Source organism: Lagopus leucura, unplaced genomic scaffold (assembly GCF_019238085.1).
Source record: "Lagopus leucura isolate 7727_CA_CO unplaced genomic scaffold, USGS_WTPT01 Super-Scaffold_739, whole genome shotgun sequence".
Taxonomy (NCBI): Eukaryota; Metazoa; Chordata; class Aves; order Galliformes; family Phasianidae; genus Lagopus; species Lagopus leucura.
Window position 1 is genome coordinate 9,181,105 of NW_024962255.1, and position 23,839 is coordinate 9,204,943.

Sequence of the window (23,839 nt, forward strand, 5' to 3'; positions counted from 1 at the left end):
CAAAGTTCTTATTTTAATGTAAATTTGTGCCAAAAGGTAAATCTTGTTTTATAGAGAGAGCGAGAGATCCCGGAAGAGGGTAAATGCTGTACGTTGACTGTGCAAAGCTTAAGATGGCTGCACTTATTTTTTCCATCAACAGTTGTGTTGGAATCTCTTTCTGTTGCTTGAAAGAGTGTTGTGAGTTAAGAGCCCTGGTTGTTCAGCGCGGGGTCAGGTGAGCGCTTCTCTGCTGCGCAGGTGGAGCGGGACCCATTGGTGGGACACAGGTGGCGCTCGCAGCGCACTGCCACGTGCAGGGAGCCCGCACGGCTGCAGGGTGAACATTCCTGCCTCTGAGCTTGCAGGAAAAGTTTGCCTGGAAGATATATTGCTTACAAACTCTCGGATGTTTTTTATTGTTTGTTTTCGTTCTTGTTGGTTTTTACCTCCTGCTTGTCCCCAACCTTTTTAAAATTTTTATTTATTTTATTTTGTGCTTCAGAACTCCAATGAAGAGACTGTTACCGGGGGGGGGGGGGGGGGGGGGGCGGGGCACGCGCTGCAGGTGGGCGGGAAGCCTGCCAGCTGCTGGAAGGTTCCAGAGCGCTGGGCCCTGCAGGGAGGTCGTGCTTTGGGCCGCCGCTAGGGGGCGCCACGTGCGCGCTCGTGCTGCGCGTGGGTTGGGGGGGGGGGGGGGTTCGCGTGCTTCTGCTTCAGCTTTACCCTCAAAGCCGCGCTGAGGGGCGGGAGAGCGCTGCTTGCTGTAGCAGAGCGTGCTCGGTTACGTTCTTTTTCCTCAAGCAGAACGAATGTCCGATGGAAAATGCATAGTATGAGTAATGCATGTGTCCGTGCATCACAGGTGAGAAGGATTTCTCCTGAACTGTGATCCGAAGTGTGTTTTTAGTGTTGGTGCTGTGCTGCAGCTGGCCAGCAGCTTCGTTGTCGCATCTAGCCGTGTTTTTATTGCCACTCAATTAACTCCGAGGTAATCGGCTTTACTTTCTTGATTGTTAAGTGCAAGTTGTCTCGTTTGTGATCACTTCTGAACGTATATGAAGAATAAATAGCATAATGAACTAGCTCTGATCTTGGTATAATTTAGTTATGCCTGTGCTGTGGAAACTCTGTGCAGAGTTTTTGAATTAGATGTAACGGCACCCATATCTTAGAAACTAGTCAGCTGCTTTAATTACAGAAGTAGCCGCCCGCTATTCCAGTGTAAACTTAGATGATGCAGTGTGATTTTTGGAGAGGGGAAAAAAAACCCCGAAAGCCTTTGCAGCAAAAATCACGAGCGTATCTTTACATTTAATTCCAGCTACTAGGAAACAACAAGGACTGTGGTACAAATAGAGGACTGTGTGTACTGCAGTGCTTTCTGTTTGGATACCAGTGTCACATGGGACAATCTCATGGTGTCGTCTTATTTGTAGTGCATGTGTTACCTCAGCAAGAATTAAATTCCCAGCGAATAAGGAAAAAAACAAAATGCAGTCTGGAATTAGTGGGAACATAGTTCTGGAAACAGTCATTTTTTGAAATTACCCCATAATCTGTAAAAACTAACCAGCTGTTTTTCTTGTTATGTGTTCTTTTGCCTGTATACTCATCTCTTGCCTTTCCAGATACGTTTTGATGTCTGTTGTAATATCAGGTGCTGATCTGGCGTTATTTCCAGTTGATAGAAGGTGATAAAGTGGTTGCATAATGCATTAGAATTATAAAAAAAAATAAAAAAGCACAGATGTGCTACTGAGGTTAAATGCAGTGAGGAGGTTCTGAAAGTGAGATACCATCTTTGTTTCTACTGAACAGGCACAAAAGAGTGAGTGTATTGTCACAGAAAGCACCAGTTTGCTTACTGTTTTGTGGAATAGTTAATTGTATGCACATCAGAAATTGCTTTCTCAGTACTGTTATGTGTAGTTTAGCTTTGGGAATCTTCTATGATCTGAAAATCCCAGGGACAGGGAAGTAGGGCAGGGTTGACTCCAGCTAACAGGTGTGATGGTTCAGTGTCTGATTGCAAAGAAAATATCAGCAGCGAAACACTTAGTAGTTGGAGTTTGTGCATCACATAGCTATCACAGAGAACAGGTTCTCCAATTTTTGTCAGCTTCCATAGTACACTGAGTATTTGACTTTCTGAAACAGGAGTTCAGAAATGGGAGAGATAACAGAACCAGGCACTAGAGTGATGGTACTGCAGTGCTGCTGTCTGGGTATGATACCCTTACTGTTGGCTAGCTAAGAACAGCTGGTTAAATATGGTCCATTGGCAAGTAATTGTCTGTTCTTTCTTCTTTACAGTCTTAACATGTACATCCTTCCTGTAGTGTTAATTCTGCTTCAGCAATTGAGTGCTACTGCATGTGTGTTTAGAACATGTTGTTCTTGTAAGGTGTCTGTGCACGGCAACCATACTTCACAAGAACGGAACCAGCTGCTAGACTCATTTAAACTTCAGAAAATAGTTCACAAGTTGAAACTGCATAGGCAGTTGTAAGCTATTAAAAATAAATGTGTGAAACATTTACTGACTTTAAACAGCTAAAATTCTTTGAGACTTAAGCAGCCAAAATCTAATCTTGTTGTATAATAATGTGAAGATTGTTGGTTTGGTTTTTTTTCAGTGAAGACTGGCTGTCACATAGATAAAGCTGAAGTGCTAGGTAGCACAAATTTATAGAAGGCAAAAATATGTTCATTGGAGTGGAAGCTAAAGTACCTTTTAGATGTATTTCAAAGTAATTACTGGAGTTTTTTTCTTAATTTTTCTGAACTTTCGCATTCCGGTGACAGAGGACTTAAGCTGAACAGTTGTGTGCAGTTATGCCATAGCATTACCCAAGGTAGCATGGTTCCAAAATATATCTAAATGATGCATCTCCGCAGCAGTCCACATCCATTAACTGGGGGGCTGTAGCATTGTTCCTTTGGAGTGGCGAATCAATTTATGGAGTCTGTATGCTGTTCTAAAGAATGAGACTTTTCTTTGTGTCACATACTCATTCTAATGATGTGTGTATTTGCTATTTAATCACTATGAAGTTTTTTTGTTTGTTTCTCCCTTGTGTGATTTGTTCCTTCTTTCTCCCTAATGCAAGTACATCTGTGATTTGGATGGAGCCATTTCAATTCCTTTATCATCTGAAACACCACTTGACTTCATGTTCTGTTCTCCAACAGTATGCAAATTGTTTTGTGCTGTTTGCTATCCACCTACTTTGGCTCAAGTCTTCCTTCTGATTGTGTACTTGGGATGGTTGTGCTGTCATCAGTCTATAATGTCCTGGCCATGAGAGAAGAAAACCGTTGTTATATATGCCCACTTTTAACTGCTTGATCTCATTTTCAGCAGCCCTAGAAACTTGTAGTGCAAATATTCTGGTATCAAATTATAAAAGCATTGTCCCCTTAGTTTTCTCCAAACTGTGCTGTACCTTGTTATCAAGTTCTCGCAGCATCTGGGGTCACCAAGGGGTATTGTGAGGTAAGTGACATTACCAAAGCAGTCATCTCTGTCTGTGGATCGCTGTCAGCAAACACTGCAAATTTGATTTTCCACGTGGCTGAGCAGCATCAGCTGGCTTTTGTCATTATTGCTGGAACCATTTACAAGCATCAAGGATAGTACTGGCTGCATTCCATTGCTGGTGTTGGAACTGTTCCCTGTCATTGCAGTTCTTCAGTCATTCATCCTCACAAATGTTTCTCCACCACACGTTTTGCAACAGCAGAAATGCAAAGCGCCATTCCCTACTGACACTGCAGTCTCTTGTGCAACAGTTTTGAGAGCAGCCCTCTATTGTTTCTCATCACTTGCAGAATTGTGTAGTATATACCGCCCTTGTTTGTTGTCAGCCTTTTGTAGTGACAGTCTTCCATGCTGTTAGCAGTGTTCTTAACACTTGCTCTGAATGCCTTGTCTTAACCTGGGAGAAAAAGCAACAGATTCACTAGGAAAATCAGGGGCCCTAGCACAGCTTCTGTGGAGGATAGATTACCTATGTATTTCCCTGTGAAGGAGCTGACATCCCATGCCATCTTTTTCCCTCCTCTAGATTTTGCTGCTACTTGTGCTGGAGATGTTTTGAGTAGTAGGGAGGCATTTGGTTTTGTGCTATCTGATAGATATGATTCCAATTTTTGTAATGGAGATGATGCTGCACAGATTTGAGCACTTCCTTTTCCCTGATAATGGCTGATGCATTAGAAAAGATAGAAATAAGAAATGCTGGGACTGTTAAGGGAATGGGTGGTCTGGTGAAATTGCCTTTCCACCCAGCTTTGCTTGGCAGGCTATTGAGACTTGTTTGGTTAATGAGACTTAAAGTTACTGGACACACTGACTTCTTTTGTGTTCTTTTCTTTCATCTGGCATTACAGAAAATACTGTTTGTGACAGATACAGAGAGGACTTCCCACATTACTTTTCCAGCTTACTTTTAAGTAGGAGGCCATTCTCATTGACTCAGTGTTGTTACTAATAGTGTACTCTAACCATTTAATTAGTCTTACATAAGAGATTAAATTGCTTTAATTGTTAGGGAAAATAGTTCTAATTGATAAATATCTTGATTTCCTCGCTATTTTATTGTTGATAGTGTGTGGTCTTAGATGTAATCTATTTTAGCAGCCACCATCAATAAAATTGACTTCAAAGCAAAGCATGTTTGAGTATTAGTTTATTATACCTTAGATGATGACTTTTGAGTGGTCAGTGCAAAAGGCTGCTTTTGTTTTGTTTTCCCAGCAGTGAGTGATGGTAAACTATTAAGGGATATTAAATCCAACCTACCTCACCAGTCAGAAATCTGCAGAATCCTCTTCTCAGCGTTCTGCTACCACTCCAAAGGAAAGAATTGAGAAGTAGGCGCAAAATCTGTGCACGCAAGCAACTCATCTGTGATTACTCATCAAAATTCTGTTAAGTCAGTCTTTGGGACCCTTTGCCCTTTCACCTTTTGCACAGTGTGGCTCTGGTCAGAGTGAAGCCCTTTACTGTCAGCAGGAGTGTGGAAAGCGCTTTGTGAAACTATGGTAATTTGAGGCCTACAGCATTAGTCAGTTTCTAAGAGCTACTGTGAAAGACGATAATTACAGGTTATTTTGTTGTTTGTTTTCAAATAGTTATGCAATGGGTACATTTCTTTTAGAAGTAGACTGTTCTTTTTCTGTGTACTGAACTTCACGCCTGTAACAGTGTTGTCAGTAAAATCATTCAGCAGTTGTAGTGCTCTCCTTTCCTATGCAAAACTTAGCATTGTAATTACATGGAATTTAATGGTTCCATTAGTGAGAGAGTGTAGTTCATGCATTCTGGTACATTTTAACTAATTATCTTGTACATTGGAACTGCAACATGAAGTACTCAAAACGCCTTCCTTACCTTCCACCCCATGCAGGTCACAGGCAGAATGTGATTGCGTATCGTATGAGTACTGTCTTTGTTTGCATGAAATTCAACTGAGTAAATGAATGCTAACTGTCATGAGGTATAACTCAATTATGTCTCAGTGGGATGAGTGGTGTAAAGTAAGGTAGACACCTTGGAGTTCCTGATTTATAGTAGCTCCTCCTCCTTGCAACCTGGCCTTGAAATAGAATAGCTCTCATCTTCCAGCATTTACTGCCAAGATATTCTGCTTCCATGTAGAGGGAGGAGCTGTTTTGTTTTTTGAAGGAGCTTCTCCATGGGCTTTTAAGCTGTTCCAATAGTCCATCCATTTTTGCCTTCTTCATTGAATTTCTTGTATATGTAATTCAGTAATCTATGCAGAAAATAATATGATTAATCTGAGAATAAAAGAAATGAGTAGAAAGCTTCCCATTTCACTTCAGTTGGCTTTAGGTCATAAGCATACAACCTTCTAGAATTGATCAAGCAAAGCAAGTATTCCCTCTTTAATAATTTAATAGATAAATTAAAAGCTTTGATTATAGCAAGATTAGCATGACAGTCTACTTTAAATATTGATTTTAGAAGTGTATTATTTCTTTAATATAACTACACATCAATGAATTTTGTTAAGTAGTAGTTAATCTTACAATTTGGAATGCAAAAAAAAAAAAAAAAAATATAACAAGCTATCTGATAATGACAAGTAGTGTTTTTGTGCTTTATTTTGCCACCTATAGTCCTGGAAGCAATAAGTGATGGAATTCCTTCACAGTGGGGAAAGAAGGAAGAAAGAAACAAAATGAGTGCATTTGTTAAAGCTCAGGAAACCACCAGTTGCCACTGGACATCTCAGCAGTTTGGGCACCTAGAAGCAATAGCACTGCATCAAACAGGTTTCATATAAATGCTGACTAGTGAAATATTCATGTTTGCTTATGGTGTTGATAATATTTTTTGCAAAAGCAAAGCATGAACTGTTGTACTGTTCATTTCTCATTAATGAGCTCATTAACCTAGTGCTTTCTTCATCAAAATACTTCTTGCCAAACAACATCTGTGAATATAGGGACCTGTCTTCTGTGCCAGAAATACTTTAGCTGTTTTTAACTCACTAAATATAACTGCTTGGGAAGTTCTTGTGCATGAAAATGGGAGGCTGCAGTTATACAGAGTTCTGACCAGGCACTCAGGCCAGTTGTACTTTCTACAGAACTCTTTTCATGGACTAAACAGTCTGTCTTTTTTACTGTTTCCAGTACCGCATTGCATCACATTGAATTACATACTGAATGACACAGCACTTCATTCTCTTTTGGTCTAGCAGTTTAAGTTTCATACTGCCATGAGTTTATAGCTCAAACTTCAGTTTGAAATGTTTGGAAGTGTTAGTTTTATATTTTATCTTCCTCTTAAAATGTTTTTCTGTCACAAATATTTTACTTCTGTCCCTCTTCATTGCCTTCACCCAAGAGATGTCATTTTGAAATGAAATGAATTTAGTTTTTTCCAGTTGAATTCTGTGATAGGTTGTAACAATCAGTCTGGAGAGATGGTGCATGATTCCAACATCAAAGGAGGCAGTCAAACAGACACTAACTTTTTTTGAATCTGCAATACACTGTATGAAAAATGAATAATTCCTGAATACAAGTCAGATTATACGAAGACCAGAGAGCCTAATTGTCTTTCGCTATTTCTGAAATGTCACCATAAAGTTGTTAGGGAAAACCACACATTCACTTCAGTAGAAACTGGTTTCTTCCTAAAAGAAGCTTTCCTGAAAGTCAGCAGGCAGTACAGGATGTTTCAAGTGCAGGGACAAACTAGAAAGAATCTCATTCTTCTAAGCATTTTTCAGGCACCTTTTCTGTATATTTGTGATATCATAAATATATAAATACTTCAAAGATTAATTTAGCAACAAGAAAGCCTTCTTGATAGGATATCATTTCTCCTTGGATATTAGCTTTAAATGTACTTTACTCAAACTTTCATTGTTTAACTCACCATAAACAAATACACGCTAATAAACCAAATTGTCCTCCTTAGGAAAGGAAGACATGCTGGCTTTCAGTGTAACCAAAAAGGGTATGGAACCATTGTTAGGCATTAGGTTCAATGTTTCAACAAACTGGGTGCATTATGTGTTTCTTAGGCTTACTATTTTTTTCTTTATAGAGCTGAAAAAACTCAGTAGCTTCAGCACCATGTCAGTCTTGTTGAGAAATGTGTCAGAAGTTGTAAGGATGTGCTGTATGGACCTTAGTGGCTTAATCCTTAATTTAATTTAGAAAATAGGTATTCAATTTACCTATTTTCTATCACGTTACATCTCTGTTAGTTCCTTGTTTATTGTTTTGTTGAGAAGTATTAATGAGTATGAAGTATTTATTGAACTACTGTCTCTTCAATAGTTAAATTACTGTACTCTTTGAAGTGTCTGAAGCTTTCTGGTGAGACGTGATGATTTGCTGTATCTAAAATGGGTGCCAGTAGATTCTACTGACCTTGTGTAAATGCCAGAGTAATTTTCAGTGGCTTAAACCTTTCACTGGCTTTGATAAAATGCAAAGCCTAGATACGTTGTCTGTGTACTGCAGTCGACATTATATTAAGCAACTAATTGCTAAGAAAACAGGAGTTAAAGAATGGTATTAAAATACCCAGAATGTAACTGCAAAATATAAAGGAAGTGTAATGACAGTCTCTTTTTGCAGCAGCATTAGTCACAAAACAGCAAAAGGAGATCCACAAATGCAGTAGTTGTCAAGAATTAAGAAAAAGAGCAGTTTTGTTTAGGGGCAGCTACGGTCAGTCATCCCTTCCCAGGTAAAATGTGATATGCCACATATATTTACATGTAATTAGAAATATATATTAAAAACATGAAATCTGGACAGTTAGAATATGTATTTTGAAGAGCGATTGGAGTTGGTGTAATTCTGCCTGTAGTAGTGGAAATCCTTGTCTAAAGCCAAAGCATAGAGAGACTAAAATTAGTTGCACTGACAGTAAATGGATCAAAATGTATGCATATGCATTCTGGCTTGCTTTTTTTTCTTTCCAGAACGGTTTTAGGATTTACTTTTTTTTTTTTCTTCCAGCTGCTTTATGGTACAGCAGTTTTGAAGAAGCTCTACCATACTAACAGATGTTGTGCGTTGAGTGGGGTGAGATTGGTGGTCCTTATGAATCTCCATTGACAGCTGAGTTTCACAGGGTGCAGGTGACTTGCCCTTCTGCCCTGGGGCTAGCATGGCTTTCATCTTTTTTGACAATGTGGATTTTCTGGGAGGGAGGCTGCCAAAAACGAATTACATCATCAGGAAATTACATTTGTTTTTTTTTCTTGTTGTTGTTGTTGTTTGGTTTGTGTTTTTTGGTAGTGTGCACTAAGTATTTGGAAGCACTTAAACTATCTTTTAAAGTTATCTTAAATTGATGCAGTAGCCTGGGCAAAAAGCGACTGTTATGAAATAGAAAGGCAGCAATGTGTGTTTCTTCAGTGTATTTGAAGAGGCTTAATCCTGGATGGAGTGAGAAAGTCAGGTTGCAGGAGGGCTCTGTGTAAGAGTTCTGAGGTCTTTTCCCAGGGCTTACAAAGAGAAACACATATATAAAGTGGGAAAACAGAGTGAAAATCTACCAGTGCACTTCAGAAAACTTGAGATTTTCACCTGTGGAAGCATTTGGAATTTCAAGTGAAAATCTTGTATGAGGAACATGTTTTTCGTGTGGTTCGTCCCCATAAATGTGTTTGTCTGTAGTGAAGAAACTACATACCTTTTATCTCAGATTGCCTTACAGCGTATCTTCTGAAACTTTCAGACACAAAAGATGTTATAAAATAAACCCATGTATAGAAAATACTAGCTTTTCTATATTTGAAATCAAACAATATTTCAAGACAGCAGCCCAGTGCTTGGCTTCATTGAAACTATATTTCCTGTTCTTTCCTGTCCTTTAACTAGGTTGGCAGAGCTTCCTTGATACCTGCAGTGTCCTCGAGTGAGAGCTTTTTTTCCTGAATGTTATGTGGGGGAAAGGGGAGACATGGAACAGACTTTGCTCAGATATGAGTGTATTTGGGATTGGGAGGAATATGAAGTTCATCTTTTACAGATCAGCGGTCTTTCAAAGAACTTTTTTTTCTGCTTTATATACTGGATTTTTCTTCCTTGTTCTTAAAATTATTTTCAGGTCCACTTGAAAATTACCACATAAATCCAGGACTGTGAACTTGTTTCTCTTTTGCCAGTGCTTCTGAGCTTTTAAACTTTGAATTTGAAAACAGTGCGTTAAAAGCCGGCTGTTTTGGTAAATGCTTTCATTGTTGTATACAGAAGCAAACTGATGTACGAAAATCTTCATAACAAAACTCGATTATCTTTAGCAAATTTCTGCACATTTCAAAGGCTGTGAAGCCCTGTGTGGGCCTTTAAGTGTTTCTCTACCTGGAGCTAATTATACTTCTGTGCAGTATAAGTAGGATGCAGTATGAGTGCCCAGGGAAACTGCTTTGGGGTCACCTTGACTGATGCAGTTTCAGTAGGAACTTTCTTAGATTTCTCTGGTACAAGGACTGGATAAGTGCTCTTTAACTGAGCCAGTGGTAGTATTTCCCTGCTTCCATATTTCATCTTTAGAATGTGCAGGCTTGGTTCCCTCTGGGTCTTGAGAATTCTTGCTGTGTCTTTTTGTTGTATGTTACAATTCTGCTAATATACCATACTTTTAAAATTTCTTTATATATATTTTTTTAAAACTCATACTGTCAAGTATTGGAACTTAATAAACAGAGCTTGTGACCAGATAAAACAATACTTAGTATTGCAAGTCTTAGAGACTGTGCCATCTCTGCCAGCATACTGCTGCTCTGTCAACAGCTGTGAGTGAATGATTTAATGGATTTTATTTTTTCTATTGGTGGACTGGGGCTTTGATCTGCCTTAATGTAATTCATTCACATGAAAGAGGGGAAAATAGAATGTAAAATTTTCCTAAATGATCACTAACAATTTTTCTTGCTCAAACATGTTGACCTCTTGGATACGTGACTTAAGATGTCTGCTGTCCTCAATTCCTATCAAGTCTGTGTTTTTAACACTAACAAGTAGCATGCTTCTTCCTGCAAGTGTCTTCTGTTTGCCACTGTTGCATACAGGAACTTTGTTGCTCTTCTTGATGGGGTGAAGCAAATGTAGTAGTTATGACTGTGGGCTTTGCTGAGGTCTTTGGATCTTGGACTCTGTTGATAGCTGTCTAACAAGTCTGCCTTTGGAGATACTAAAAGTGATGGTGAGCCTTTGTACTTCATGGAATGTGTTGTAAGATGTCATCTGCATACCCGGTAAGTGGCAACTTCTGCTGTCTTTGTTGCAATTAACTTCACTGTTCTCTACATACATTAGGAGAAGTTCTTGTAAGACTTAAACACAAAATTTGTAATACGTCTGTATATGAATGTGGTATCTCTTGTGACGAATGACCCATTGGCACATGCAAAGAGTTTGATGTCAGTTTTGTCAAGACTGATGATTGCCAATTGAATTTGAATTTAGCACAGGAGTAAGAAAAGGTTCTTGGCAGAGTGATAAACTACATCTGATAGGAATCAATAATCCTCTGCCAGTTTCTGTATACATTCTTTTTGGAGTTATTAATCTACAGAGCCCTCAATATTTTATAGTATTATGTGTGGAAACAGGAAAGGATGTGTGAATGTGGCTTAATTCTCCAAGAAAGAGCAAGATTCCCAGGAGAAATTCAGTAAGTTTAAACTCAGAATAGCAAGAAAATAACAGCAATACCATAATCTATATTTTTGTAATTTCTTGATATAGAATGGATCATCAGACATCTAATGGATTTTTGACTAATAATTCATAGAGGAAGGTATATTTTAATGATACTTAGCTTCAGTTGTCTTTGGGAGGTGGGGGAGGAAACCAATCAAATTTCCTCTGCTCAAATTTTATGTGTTTTTAGATTTTACATTTGTCTTTCTACAGCTAGAAATACTATTTCAGGATTCTAAGAATGATAAATAATAACATAATTTTAATAAGTATTGTGCTTCATGTTTTCTCAGAGTAATAGCAGTGGATGTTTGCATTGTCAAACTGTGCCTGAGTGTAAGATAAAGCCCTTGAAAGAAGCTTTCCCTGGATGTTTTTACATTAGTTCTGATTATCTTCAGTCCTGCTGTTTGAATTTCCTTTTGGCATCTTATTTCAACCTAGTGTTTCTAAAGTGCTTTCAAACAGAGCGCACTGGTGAGAGATTTAATGCCTCAGAAATGGTACTTAAATTTATTTGTACAGTCCTGAGCAGAACACTCATATACCAGGGAGCATATGGAAAGAAGGAGGTTCTTTTGTTAAAATTCTGCTTCCAAAGCGGGAAGAAAAAGATATCCTTGCTGGGTTTCTTTAGTTCTGAGTGAACTCTTCTACCTCTCTGCCAGCCTCATCAGCCTGCTGGAGATCACTTCTAAAGAGTTAGAACATTCTTCTGTGTAGTGAATTTCCATTGAAGAGCTCTTAAACATTGGGAGCCTAGCCCTATTATCTTTCTGCTACATTATTGTGACAAAAACAGTTTTTTCTAAGAATGAAAAATGAAATTGAATTTCTAGTCACTCTTAGTTGTTGAAGTTAGATGCGCTCTAGTGACCTAAGAGCTTTTGGCACCAAAAAGATGTGATGTCCTTCCACAATTCTGCCTATATGGCTTCAGTTCTGTTCATCTGATCTTGCAAAGAATTGATTCAGCTCACTAAGCCTGTAGAGAATTAATACAAGAGGAGGTGTGAGTGGTTTTCTGGTGTCTTACTGAGTTGAACAAGTATTGTGTGTGGTAAAGTAAGTTGATACGTGAGTGTGAGAGGTCCATTGCAACCCAAACCATTCTGTAATTCTATGGATTTGTTCCAGATTTTGTAACTGATTTTTGCATAGCACATAGCTCTATTTTAAAAGTATTAAACAAAAGCCTTGTGCTATATAAAGTGCTTTCTGTTCTCTCCAGGTTGGTACGACTTGGAAAGGCTATTTATCTTCTGGCCTGCATTCTCCTAAGCCAGTTGACACTATTTTTGATGATACAGTTATCTTAACTCATTGAGTTCTATGGTTAAAATTGTAATACCTGCTTCACAGGAGAGTGTTCCTTCTATTTTATCTGTCATTTTTGTCACCTAAGTGACAGTGGTCCACAGGATAAATGAAACACTTGATTCATTTGTTTTCAAATCTGATCTAATGGTTTAAACTGCCATGTAGCTAATGGTTTGTTCTGAATTTAATATTTATGGAGATCCTTGATAGAATTTAAATAGTGAGATAAGGTGCAAGGTATTAGAGATCAACGTGAATTCTGAAATCTGCCTTTAGAATTTCACCCGCATATTTACAACTTTGTCATCTTGTTGCCTGTCAGCCAGTGGATTATGTATGAATATGGCTGCTGGGTGATGGGCCAGACTTGTTCTTCTTCTCTTGACTTCACTGAAGTCGCTGCTGAAATATACCAGTGTAACAGCAATGCAGGTTGGGTCCCGTTACTCCTTTCTTGGAGTCTTTATTCAGTATCACATATATTCTGTTTGCCAGATGCCTTCACAGGTAAGAGTTATGTTTAAATATAAAGGCAACTTTGAAAACTCCCTGGGTGTTTTAGATCACATGATTCATTTATCCTTCCTTCAGTCTATACTTATTTTATATAAATTCTTTTTTTTCCCTCCCTCCTTGTTTGGTAATGCACTGATTTCAATGCCTCAAACTCTGAAATATTACTTACTGTTACTTTTTGACAGAAAATTTTGATTTTCTATTTTTTTGGCATTATTTCTTACTGTTTCATTTATTTTTATTAAATGTATACATGAACTATCACACTACAGAAATATTTCTTTTTTATATATATTTTTTTCATCCTTATTTTTTTCATCCTTATTATTCTTCCCGGTTCCCTAATTGTCTGAAGCTCCAAAACTGTGGTCCTCTCTGCACACACAGTGTGATTTTAGGCAGAGGAATTGTTCATGTCTTTGACTTCTGAAATTCTTTGAAGCTGTTAAACTACATTAGCCTCCTGTTGCTAGTAAGCATTTCAACTTCCATCAGTTAAATTACAAAGCAATCTGAGATGAGGAAAGATAACGAGAAGATGGGTCTTGGGTAGATTTACATGGAAGTACCAAATTTGATGAATAAACAGATCAAAAGTACAGGATTTTATATTTTAGATTTTCAGAAGTTTTCTTGCACATCTCTAACATCATTTGAAAGTAACAGCTTGTTGAATGTAACACAGTGCTAAGTCTACCTAGCTTAAGTTGGCTGGGAGGGCTGCTGAGTTAGGACCAATGGTGTACTTGCTCTTCCTGTTATTCTTTTATTCTGAACTATTGGACTTGGTAAAATCTCCAGGGAAATGAATAGGAAAAATTGTTAAGCACAACTTGTTAAAAAAAAAATAAAATACGTGGGAGTGACTTATTTGCAGTGTTATTACATCGAGAGGAAAAATGCCAGGCAAAGAAAAGAAGAAACTGATTTTGGTTTGGCACGAATGTAGTGAGCATACATAACAAAACTGCAGAACAGCAGCAAAATGTTTTGTGCTTGGTTAGAAACATGATGCTGTTGGGTAAATAAGGCTTCACTAAATACACAGAGTAGGGCATTAAAAGCAAAAACAAAATATAGGGAATGTAAGATTTCAGAGAAGAGGTGGCAGAATAACTGTCCTAGGTCTCATATTGTGGAACCAAAAAGTGAGACTGTGTATATTTTGGAGCTTGTCTGATTTTTCAACAATACATAAGGACAGTGTGTTAAACAGAACTGAACCTTTAATTACATTTTAGCAGTGGCAGGAGGTCAATAATAATTGTAATAAGAGCATTTGTGACAAATCAATTATATAATGAAAACAATTATAACATCATTAGAAGTTTGATAACCCAATAACTTTGTAATAATTACTTCTCAGTTGCTCTTAGGGAATAATTTACCACAGGAGCTGCTGGAATTTTAGTCATCAGGACTACAGCTGTATTCATATTAAAGGCATATTTGAATCTCATTATTTGTTTGAACCTTGTGGATATTTGATATGCAAAGACACCAGAAGGATGTGCTACCATTCATTGAGACCTGTAAAGTTTGGATAGTTGGGTAGAAAGGAACCTAATGAGATTCAGCAAGGGCAGAGCCAAAGGCATCTGGGGAGATATAACCTTGTGCATCTGTGCAAATGAGGGGCTGACCTGCTGCAGAGGATCTGCGCAGAGAAGGCTTGGGGTGTGATGGTAGACAACAGGTGAACTGGACAGGAAGCAGGTTGGCCGTGAGCAAACAGTGTGCCCTAGTGGCCAACAAAGACAAAGATATCCTGGGGAGCGTTAAAAATCCATTGACCTGTGGTCAGCAGGTCAATGGATGTGATCATTCCCTCTACTCTGCCCTGGTGGTGCCACATTTAGAATACTGTGTCCAGTTCTGGTCTTCTTAGTTCACAAAAAACAGGCAACTGCTGGAGGAAGTCCAATGGAGGACCATAGGTTAGGGGCCCTTATGAGGGAAGGCTGAGAGACCTGGAGTTACAGGAGTCTGGAGAAGACAGGAGTCTCAGTCTGGAGAAGACTGAGAGGATCTTACCAATGCTTATAACTAAAGAGTGGGTGTCAAATAGATGGGGCCAGGTTCATTTTGATGATTACCAGTGATAGAACAAGGGCAGTGGGCACAAACTGGAATGCAGGAAGTTCCATCTAAATATGAGGAAAAAAATTATTTACTTTGAGTGTTACAGAGCAGTGGACTGGGCTGCCCAGAGAGGCTGTAAAGTCTCCTCTGGAGATATTCAAAACCTGCCTGGCTGCTTTCCTGTGTGACCTACTCTTGGGTATCTGCTTTAGCAGAGCGTTGGATGAATTATCTCCACAGGTTCCTTCCAACCCTTACGGTTCAAAGAGTGGTCAGACACTGGGATGCCCTGTCCAAGGAGGAGGTGGAGTCACCAGAAATGCAATTTTCTAGCTCCCAGGGATATAGTTGATGAAATGAAGGCATTGTGTGATGTTAGTGATCCCCAGGGAAAACATCCATTTCTATTTATATGTACACATTGGTATGCACCTGTATGGGAACCATTTAAAATGAAGTGTGCTAAAGAATTGAAGTTGATTTTCTGTGAGAAAGCAAAATACATCAAACCAGCTTCAAACCTCAGATCTCCCATTTCTCTGGAAGCAGAGATTCAGGAAGCATCATGAATTTTGTACCCTGTGTGCCAAAATGTTTGTCTTTGTTTGCATTTAGTGCTGGTAAAGTAGACATTGCTTTGGGTTCCACTGGTGTTTGACTTTTTTGCATCTTGCTTCCCACTGAAAATTTTCCAAGTCTCCTCATCTTCACAAGTTATTTTCTCCCTTCAGGTGGCTAATTGTTAAAAAATAAATAAATGAAAGCCTTTAGAGCCTGCAGGAGCCTATTTAAAAACTTCCTCCTGTTGAGGAATTTTTGTTTAGACTTTCAGCTGAGATTTGTCAGTTAATCAACTTTTAATTTGATTAATACATGACATATTGACTTTGTTTTGTTCTAGGTTCTCAGTCAACATATCAGGAAGCACCAAGTTTAATTTACTCACTTAAAATTCTAACTTCATCAAGCTGTTATCTTTGAGACAAACTTTTAATCTCATCAAGTTAGTCAAGATGCATTTTTGATAAACGTGCCCAGGCTGGCATTAATTACATTAACATCCTTTAATTCTTTGTTTATGAAAATATAACTGGCTTATAATTTGTGTAAATTACTACACAGACTGGAGAAATATTTAAAAAAAAAAAAAAAAAAAAGGAAAAAACAACAGAAAGCAACAACAAAAAAAACCCATCGCTGTACTTCGCTGTAGATGGTTTTTCATTCTGGTTCCATAATGATTCAAATTACTTGTTGTTTGTTTTGTTTATTTCTTTTGGACGTTTGATTCATGTCAGAAGATGCTGTAATGTTTTTAAACGTTAGAAATGCTCTTTTGCTTTGAATGGAGTACTTAGAGTAGGATTGGCAATAGGCACGTGTCTACTAATCAGTGGAACATCTGTCTCTCCCTGCCTCAGCGGAATTCTTTGTATTTCTTACAGGTTATAGAAGAATATTCACAGAAGATTCAGGCTATGATCAGAAGTGGCACCAACTCTCAAGGTGAAAGGCTTGTCTTTTCTGTTTTGTAACTCTGGACACAAAATGTTTGTTATGGCAACAATTGATGCCTGTTTTAATGATAGTAGTGCTAACTTCAGAGTGTTTTACCTATTTTATGGAGTTCTTTGACAGGAACTTTGAAGTGGATAAACTTCATTGCTTGGAATCAATCCTTGTTTATAGCATTGAATAAATTCAAATCAAAACTCTCATTTCTGGTTATCCAAAATCTGGGTGTTTTTTTTCCAGAGAAAAGTCTGTTTGAGACTTATGTGCCATGCAACAAGTAAGAAATTATTTAATGTATGTCTTTGGTATTAGAACATAACTTTTCACATGAAGCAATCTGTCAAAACTATGGTGATTTTCTTCTTATAAGCACTGCTTGAATGAAAAACTAATTGAAAGCCAGAGGAAAGAAAGTAATTGAATACTTAAAGCAGTGTGCAGATTTTGAAGATATTTAGGCAACTAAAGTCTTGTGCTTTCTTGCTTCCTATAAATGAAATTAATGGAAAGAGTCTGGAAGCTTTTTTTAACATGCCTTCAGGAAATGTTTTGTTCTGAAGGCTCCTAAATCAAACATTAGTGCCCTCCTAAATGGTAAGTTAGATATCCCATTATTGGGCATTTGCATTAACTAAAATAGAAGGTGAAATCATGTTCATTGTAGCTGCATGAATACCATTTTGCCAGAAAAGCAATGTGGACATCTCACTTTCAATAGGAACTGTAGACTTTGGTCATACTTCCATGATGCTTCTTGTGGATGCTGTTCTCCCCTTTTGATGTTATTTGTTTTTCTCCTTTCCCTTTGCAACACATGGAAGAAAAGTATTTTCTGAATTTTCTGAAATGTTTGACTCCTCATGCTCATGCCTGTACTCTGAAATCTCTCTTCTCCCTCTGGCTGGAGAGGATCTATTTCACTTAGGATATTTCTGTTAAACTTCACTGAAGACTGAAAAATAGCTTGCAGCAAAGGGCTGCTGTTCATCCTGTCACACATCCTATGGTAGCGCTGTGCTAAAAATGTTGTGGGAGAAGCTGCAGTAGAGCACATAACACTGAATTGCATCTTAGGGGGAGGTTTTTACCCTACTTTTATCTGCCTAGAGATTAAAAGTCACGTGTAGCATCTGTTCTTTATCGTCTAATTCCTGATGTGTTAACATGAGGCACGTGAGGTTGTATATGCTTAAACTGGTAGTAGCAGTTCAGTAATATATAATTTTATACAACTCAAATAATTCTGTCATTTTAATATGATTCTACATCTTGATTTTATTGCTAGCCCATGCTTCAGCCTGTCTTTGTAATGACTGAACTAATTTACTGCACTGTGATTGGATTTCAGAAGACAGTGAAAAAAGAAGCAAGGAAAACTTGCAAAAATAAGTGTTTTGAATTAGGTGAAAATTGTAGAATGTGTGGGGCTTTTAGATTAAGATTATGTAATTAACTCTTCGTGGAGTTTTTTAAATTCTGAAACTGCAGTATGTATTAGAATTAATTAACTGCATATTTCTCTGCTCCCTCCAGTGTAAGATTGCCCTCTCTTCAGTGCTTTTAATATTGACATCTTGGTCAGATATGTTTGCTTGTAATGGGAACAGCCACTGCCACTTTCTGAAATATTCCAGAAGAGATAACAGGATTTTATCTACTGATAGGTTTAAAAAAAAAAAAAAAAAAAAAAAAATTTAAAAACTAATTCTATTTCCTATTCATTTCATTTAAACCTGATTAAAACGGTGCAAGTTTTCTGCCTTTAAAATCCCTTCCCATTTCTTTTCAATTCAAGAAAAGATTTGTGTGATCCCTTGTGAGGGCAGGGTAAGCTTTTCACAGCTTACGTAGAACAATGGAAAGTTGTAAGGGATCTCTAGAAGCCCTTGTGTCCATCTCTGCATGCAGATGGAAGTAACCTTAGAACACATTGCTCAGTGAAGTCACTATTCAGCTTTAAAGATAAAGACTGTGATTTAGTGGCTCTGTTTGGTTCTGTGTTTCTTTTCATTTTTTGACACTGGCTTTGTTGCAAGTAAGATCACTTGGGACTTGGGAAGAGTAATTAGGGTTTAGACACGGGAACCTGCCCACTATTAAGAAGTCATGAATTTATTATCCAGCTCACGATAATTAATAATAACCTAATAGTTGTGCAGTCTCATCTGCTATACTAAGCAGGGTACCCTCATCTGTACTTCCTGTTTGTCTCTTCTTTCATCGCTTCTGGAGTACTAAAATTGATGATGAGTCTTGGCTAGGTTGGGGAATTGCAAAGAGCCCCTACATTCAAAACTGTCCTGAGAGATGTCCCTGATGTACAGTCCCCCTTGTTTTAGGTTCAGTTGGAAGTCTTATGTGCTTTCTGTATCAGTTTATCTGCTTGTTCTTTACTAGTCTGTAATTTTATGCTGTATCCAAATTTTATTATGTATAGTACGCTACTGGAAAATACGTGATATGGTATATTCCAACATGTACCAAACAATACTTAGATCATGTAATCTATGTGCGAAGGGCTAGACAGAGGTTAGTTGCATATTGCCTTCTTTATTCAGACCATATGTACCGTCTTTGAGGAGAGCTGGAAGCTGGCTGCTGATAGCTAGGTTGAAGGGACCTCTGTCCTATTTAGTTTAAGGAGTACAGTTCTGTTATGAGAGCCAGCAATTTGAACTACTGAAAGAAATCTCCTATTGATACTGATTTGTTTGCCATACTTTATGTAGCTTTCTTATCTCTGCAGTAATTATTGCACAGTCTCCTTCTTTAATGGATGGGTTTAAAAGTTTATAGCAGTGTCCTATGCAGTGTGTGTTCTGTATCCCTTCAACTAAGAAAAGCACAGATTTCACACTGGGAGTTGAAAGAGTGTTCAGCATTCCTATTAAAGGCTTAGGGCATGTTATTTACAACTGGGATGTTATAATGTAATTAAGAGAAGGTAGCCAGAGAGCACTCTTTGACTAACTGATTTAAGGTAATTGAGCGGCAGACAACCTTTGCTAAAAATGTCAATTTATGAATGTGGTTTGGGTCAATAGCAGCAGTATCAATTGCTTCCAGAAATCAGGGTCAATGGACTTTACTCAGTGCAGTAATTTAGGCTAGTTTATGTCAAGTCAACAGTTTTTTTTTCTTTTTCTTTTTTTAGTCTAGTGCAAATCACTTGAAGCCTGAAAGATTCTAAATAAGCAAAAAATTTTGGTGAGTGATTGAGTGATTCAGTCTTGTATGTAGAAGTGCTGAAGAAATGCTAAACTCATTATTTAGCAGCGTGAATTCACAATTCTCTATGCCACTACATCTTTTACTTGTTTGCAGTAAAACCTACAAATTCAAAATAGTTTTGGGACAGTTAAGCTGAAAACAGAATTTGTTTTTGTCTCATGTTATGAATTGCAGAAATTCATAGACCATGCAATGGGCAAGAGACAAAATAAATTACACTGTTAACAACATTCCAGATGTGTTTGGAGAAAGGAATCACAGTAGTATCAGTTTCGGTTTTCATCTTGTGTGCTTTTTAGTTTTTTTTAATATGATACCATAAGTTTTCTTATCTGCTTAATGCTATTACATGTGAACAGTAATCTTCACCTTAGAGCTAATAATTCATTTTCATGAATTATTCATAACTAACCAAGAAGAGATAGAGATAAAAGTTCAGCCAAAGGTGAGAGGACATATGGCCTGTCAGGAAGAGAAAAAGAGAGGGGCCTCTGTTCCTGGCCTGCTCAGTGACCTTGAGCAAGTAACTCACCAGCTTTCTCTATTATCTCTCCTATCAGATGTTCCTCTTGGCTCCCTAACCTGTGAGCTGCTTGAAGCAAGGATTGTATTGTGCTGTTCATATGGAGCACACTGGGGCCCTAATCTCAGTTGAGGTTTCTGTGTATTACTGCAAAACATGAAGAACTGGCATAATTTGTGTGCATTTGTGGGAGGAAGATTTGTAAGATGAAAAAAAATAAAATAAAACAGTTGCGGTGGTAGCTTATCATTTATCCTGGGAGTGCATATAGCTAGAATGACACAGGAAAAGTAATGCCCATTGTACTTGCTTAGACTATGACATTAATGGACTTGCTAAAATTGTAATAATATATGTCTTTTAAGGAGTCATTCTGGCAATCTGACAAACCACCATTTAGCTCTAACAATGTTTGATCCTCATCCTGAGCCATAGGCTGGATTGCATCTTGAAGACTGAAGCTGCAAAAGTGTCAAACTAGAATAAATTAAGAAATTCAACTGCAGAAAGACAGAACGGAGTAATGACAGGTTACTGCTTCCAAGCTTCTTGCTGACTGGGTTTGCACCATCCTTTCTGCTATCTCCTTTTCTTTCATATCTTGGTCTTGCATATCATATTTGTCATGGTAATAATTTGAGCTTGCCCACCTCCCACTCAGAGATGTTTGCTTCTTCCCCGTTTAATGCGCTGCACAGAACAATTCTCCTAAACTAATCTGTTAGCTTGTTCATAATCCAATGTCTGACAGGAATGTGGCTGTTAAACACATGGGAGTAAAATTTATTGTATTTACAACTTTAGGCTTCTGCTCAGTGAAAGCTATTAAAATTAAAATTTGAAAGCTATTAAAAAAAATGCTCTTTCAAAATAGGGGCTTTTTCCTTTTGGTAAGAGTTGTTAAGAAGCAACTAATTATTACAATCTGTATAACATTTTTTTTAAAGAGCACAAATATAAATTCCCTAACATGTCTGCCTGTCGTGGTATTTTAACCTCTACTCCTTGTGTATAAGCACCTTATATACTAAGCACCCTTAGGGTTCAGGTTCTTTTTCCATTTCTCTTTGAACAGTGCAATGGTCCACTTTGCTTATGTATCCACCAGAGGAGATAGTTTATTATACACCAGTTCCCTGCCATTTCTGCAGAACTGCTAGGACAGTGCTTTTTGTGTGAAGAAAGTTTATTGATGCAATTCCTTCATATGCCCTGGATACCAGTTCCTACAAGATGAAATCTTACTCAATTGCTTCCTGCAAGCTGAGTTGGAAGAGAGACTTCTAACAGTCTGTCTGTGCTGTCATCACACTATTTACACTCTTTGGAAAATCTAACTGAGGAATAGAAGAGTTAATGGAGAAAGGGCAACTTGTGTAACTTGTATAATGAGATGCAGATAAATGTAAATTTCATTTCTTTAATGATGTCTTTTCAAATTATGCTTTTTAACATACCTGTCTTTATGTGGGACTGAAAGAGTATTAGAATCTGTTAGAAATCTAATGTATTGTCAAAAAAACATTTGAATTCTTTCTACCTGTGGAATATTCCCTTCTGATACTATTTACAAAATGTTTTTTTAAGTGTAATAACAGGAAGGGAATTTGTCTTTTTTAGAAACTGTTCACTATATCAGAGTGGTGGGGCAGTTATTTCTAAATCTGTGTGGGAGTGAACTGTATTTGGTAACTCCTGCAAACAGAAAGTGTGGAGGGGAGAGAAGAGTTCTCACTTAAACTGGAATGGGACTGCTGGCATTACAGAGACTACTCAGAATGAAATAATATTGTGTGAAATACAAGAATATGCATTTTTCTTTTAGGCTTGTCAGATTTCCCTGTAGTTGCTTATCCTATATTTGTAGCATATATTACAGTAACTAAAATGAACTAATGTTGAATGAAGATGTAAAAGTCCTTGTGACACATACTCCTTCTCAATTAAAGTTGTAGTTTATATATTTTTTTCCAGGCTAAATATTGTTGAACTTTATTTATAATTTTTTAATAAATAGTAGTTGAAGTTGTCATTCAAGCTCATGTTGCTCAGGAAGAACTGTCTTTATTTATTGAGCACTTAGTTATTCTGAAATATGTTTGCCAGATTGCAACTTTCTGATAAAAGTTCAGATTCAGGTTAAGTAAAGTTTGTATACGACACACAGAAGCTCTTACAAAAAGATTTGATACTGTAATAAGAGTTAGCTACCCACAGCACCCTTTAGTTGTAAATTCCTGTTCATCACTTTCACTGATAAATTCATAAGTTCTGGAAGAATTTCAGCAAATTTCTCCCTCCCTACACTCGAATCCTAGTGGCATCTGCATATGCTATGCTCTGGGCTAAGTTAAATGCAGTTTTCACACAGGAAGAAGTGGGATTTTGGAACAGAGAGTGTATGTTGTGGGAGGCTACTTATGTTTCTGATGTATGAAAACTTGAAAAGTTCTGTATTCGTAAGCAGTTGGAATGCGTAACAGAAGAAATCTCCAGTATGCCTTGCAGATGGTGTGGTATAACAGACCCAACTGAAAATGCTCCTGTAGAGGTGCTGTGTCATGCTGCAGTGGTATTTCCAGTACTTTGAGCACTGTAGTGGTACACTTTTTCATGGTCAATCTGTTCAGCTTTGGAAAGTTGCTCACCAGCCACATAAGTTTAAGCACTGTGACCAAAATGTTTTCTCTAACTCATTTCTTTTCAAATTGATCATATAACTAGTTCAGGAAGCTCAGGTAAAGAAGTGTCTGAGAATGGATCAATAAGGTGAATACTCATAAGAATTTTCTGATATTTTCAAACAGCTGTTAGGGGTGTGTTGATAAGGACCTACCACATGGAACCCATGTCAATGAAAGAAACGTCTGCATTCACTCTTATGTGGCGTGTGTTCCAGTGTATTGGACTTGATAGAAATACAAAGGTTAAAACAGCATTCATTTGGAATTAGGCATTTTACAGTTAGTCTTTCACGTAAGCCTGAGAAAAACAAAGCCATGGTGGAGAGCTGGCTCTATTCTTCTTAGCATATGCTAATATCTTTTTCTCAGTGTAATCTTCTACCTTGCCTAAATAAACTTTTAAATGCATGTTTTCCTCAAGATGCTCATAGAAGTTTACGTTACTCTGCAATGTTCAGCAATTCCCAGACAAATAATACCAGAAGTCACTATGAATTGTGTTATCATAAAAGTTAGAATTACTTATTTCCTTTTACAATTTAAAATGTTGCACAAGACACTCCAGGGTAGAAATAACACTTCCAGCTGTCCTGATTTGTGTTACTAAAAGTACTACAGCAAAAAAAAGTATTGCCTTTTATAATTTAAAGTCAAATATGTACCTTATTACTAGGGCAATCAGAATGTATTTCATTGCAGTGCCCATCAGGGAAAAAAAAAAAAAAAAAGTGTGAGAAAGTACTTTATTGCAGATCATCCTAGATTGTAAACATTTGGTAAC

General features: G+C 37.6%; 1 long non-coding RNA gene across 1 annotated transcript; it reads left to right on the plus strand.

Moving 5' to 3' along the window:
- The first annotated feature begins 737 nt into the window (after positions 1–737).
- LOC122175213 lies at positions 738–21,185 on the plus strand. Its single transcript, XR_006177346.1, has 3 exons — positions 738–844; positions 16,551–16,611; positions 20,412–21,185. It is a non-coding gene; the product is annotated as an uncharacterized LOC122175213 (long non-coding RNA).
- Positions 21,186–23,839: the final 2,654 nt, after the last annotated feature.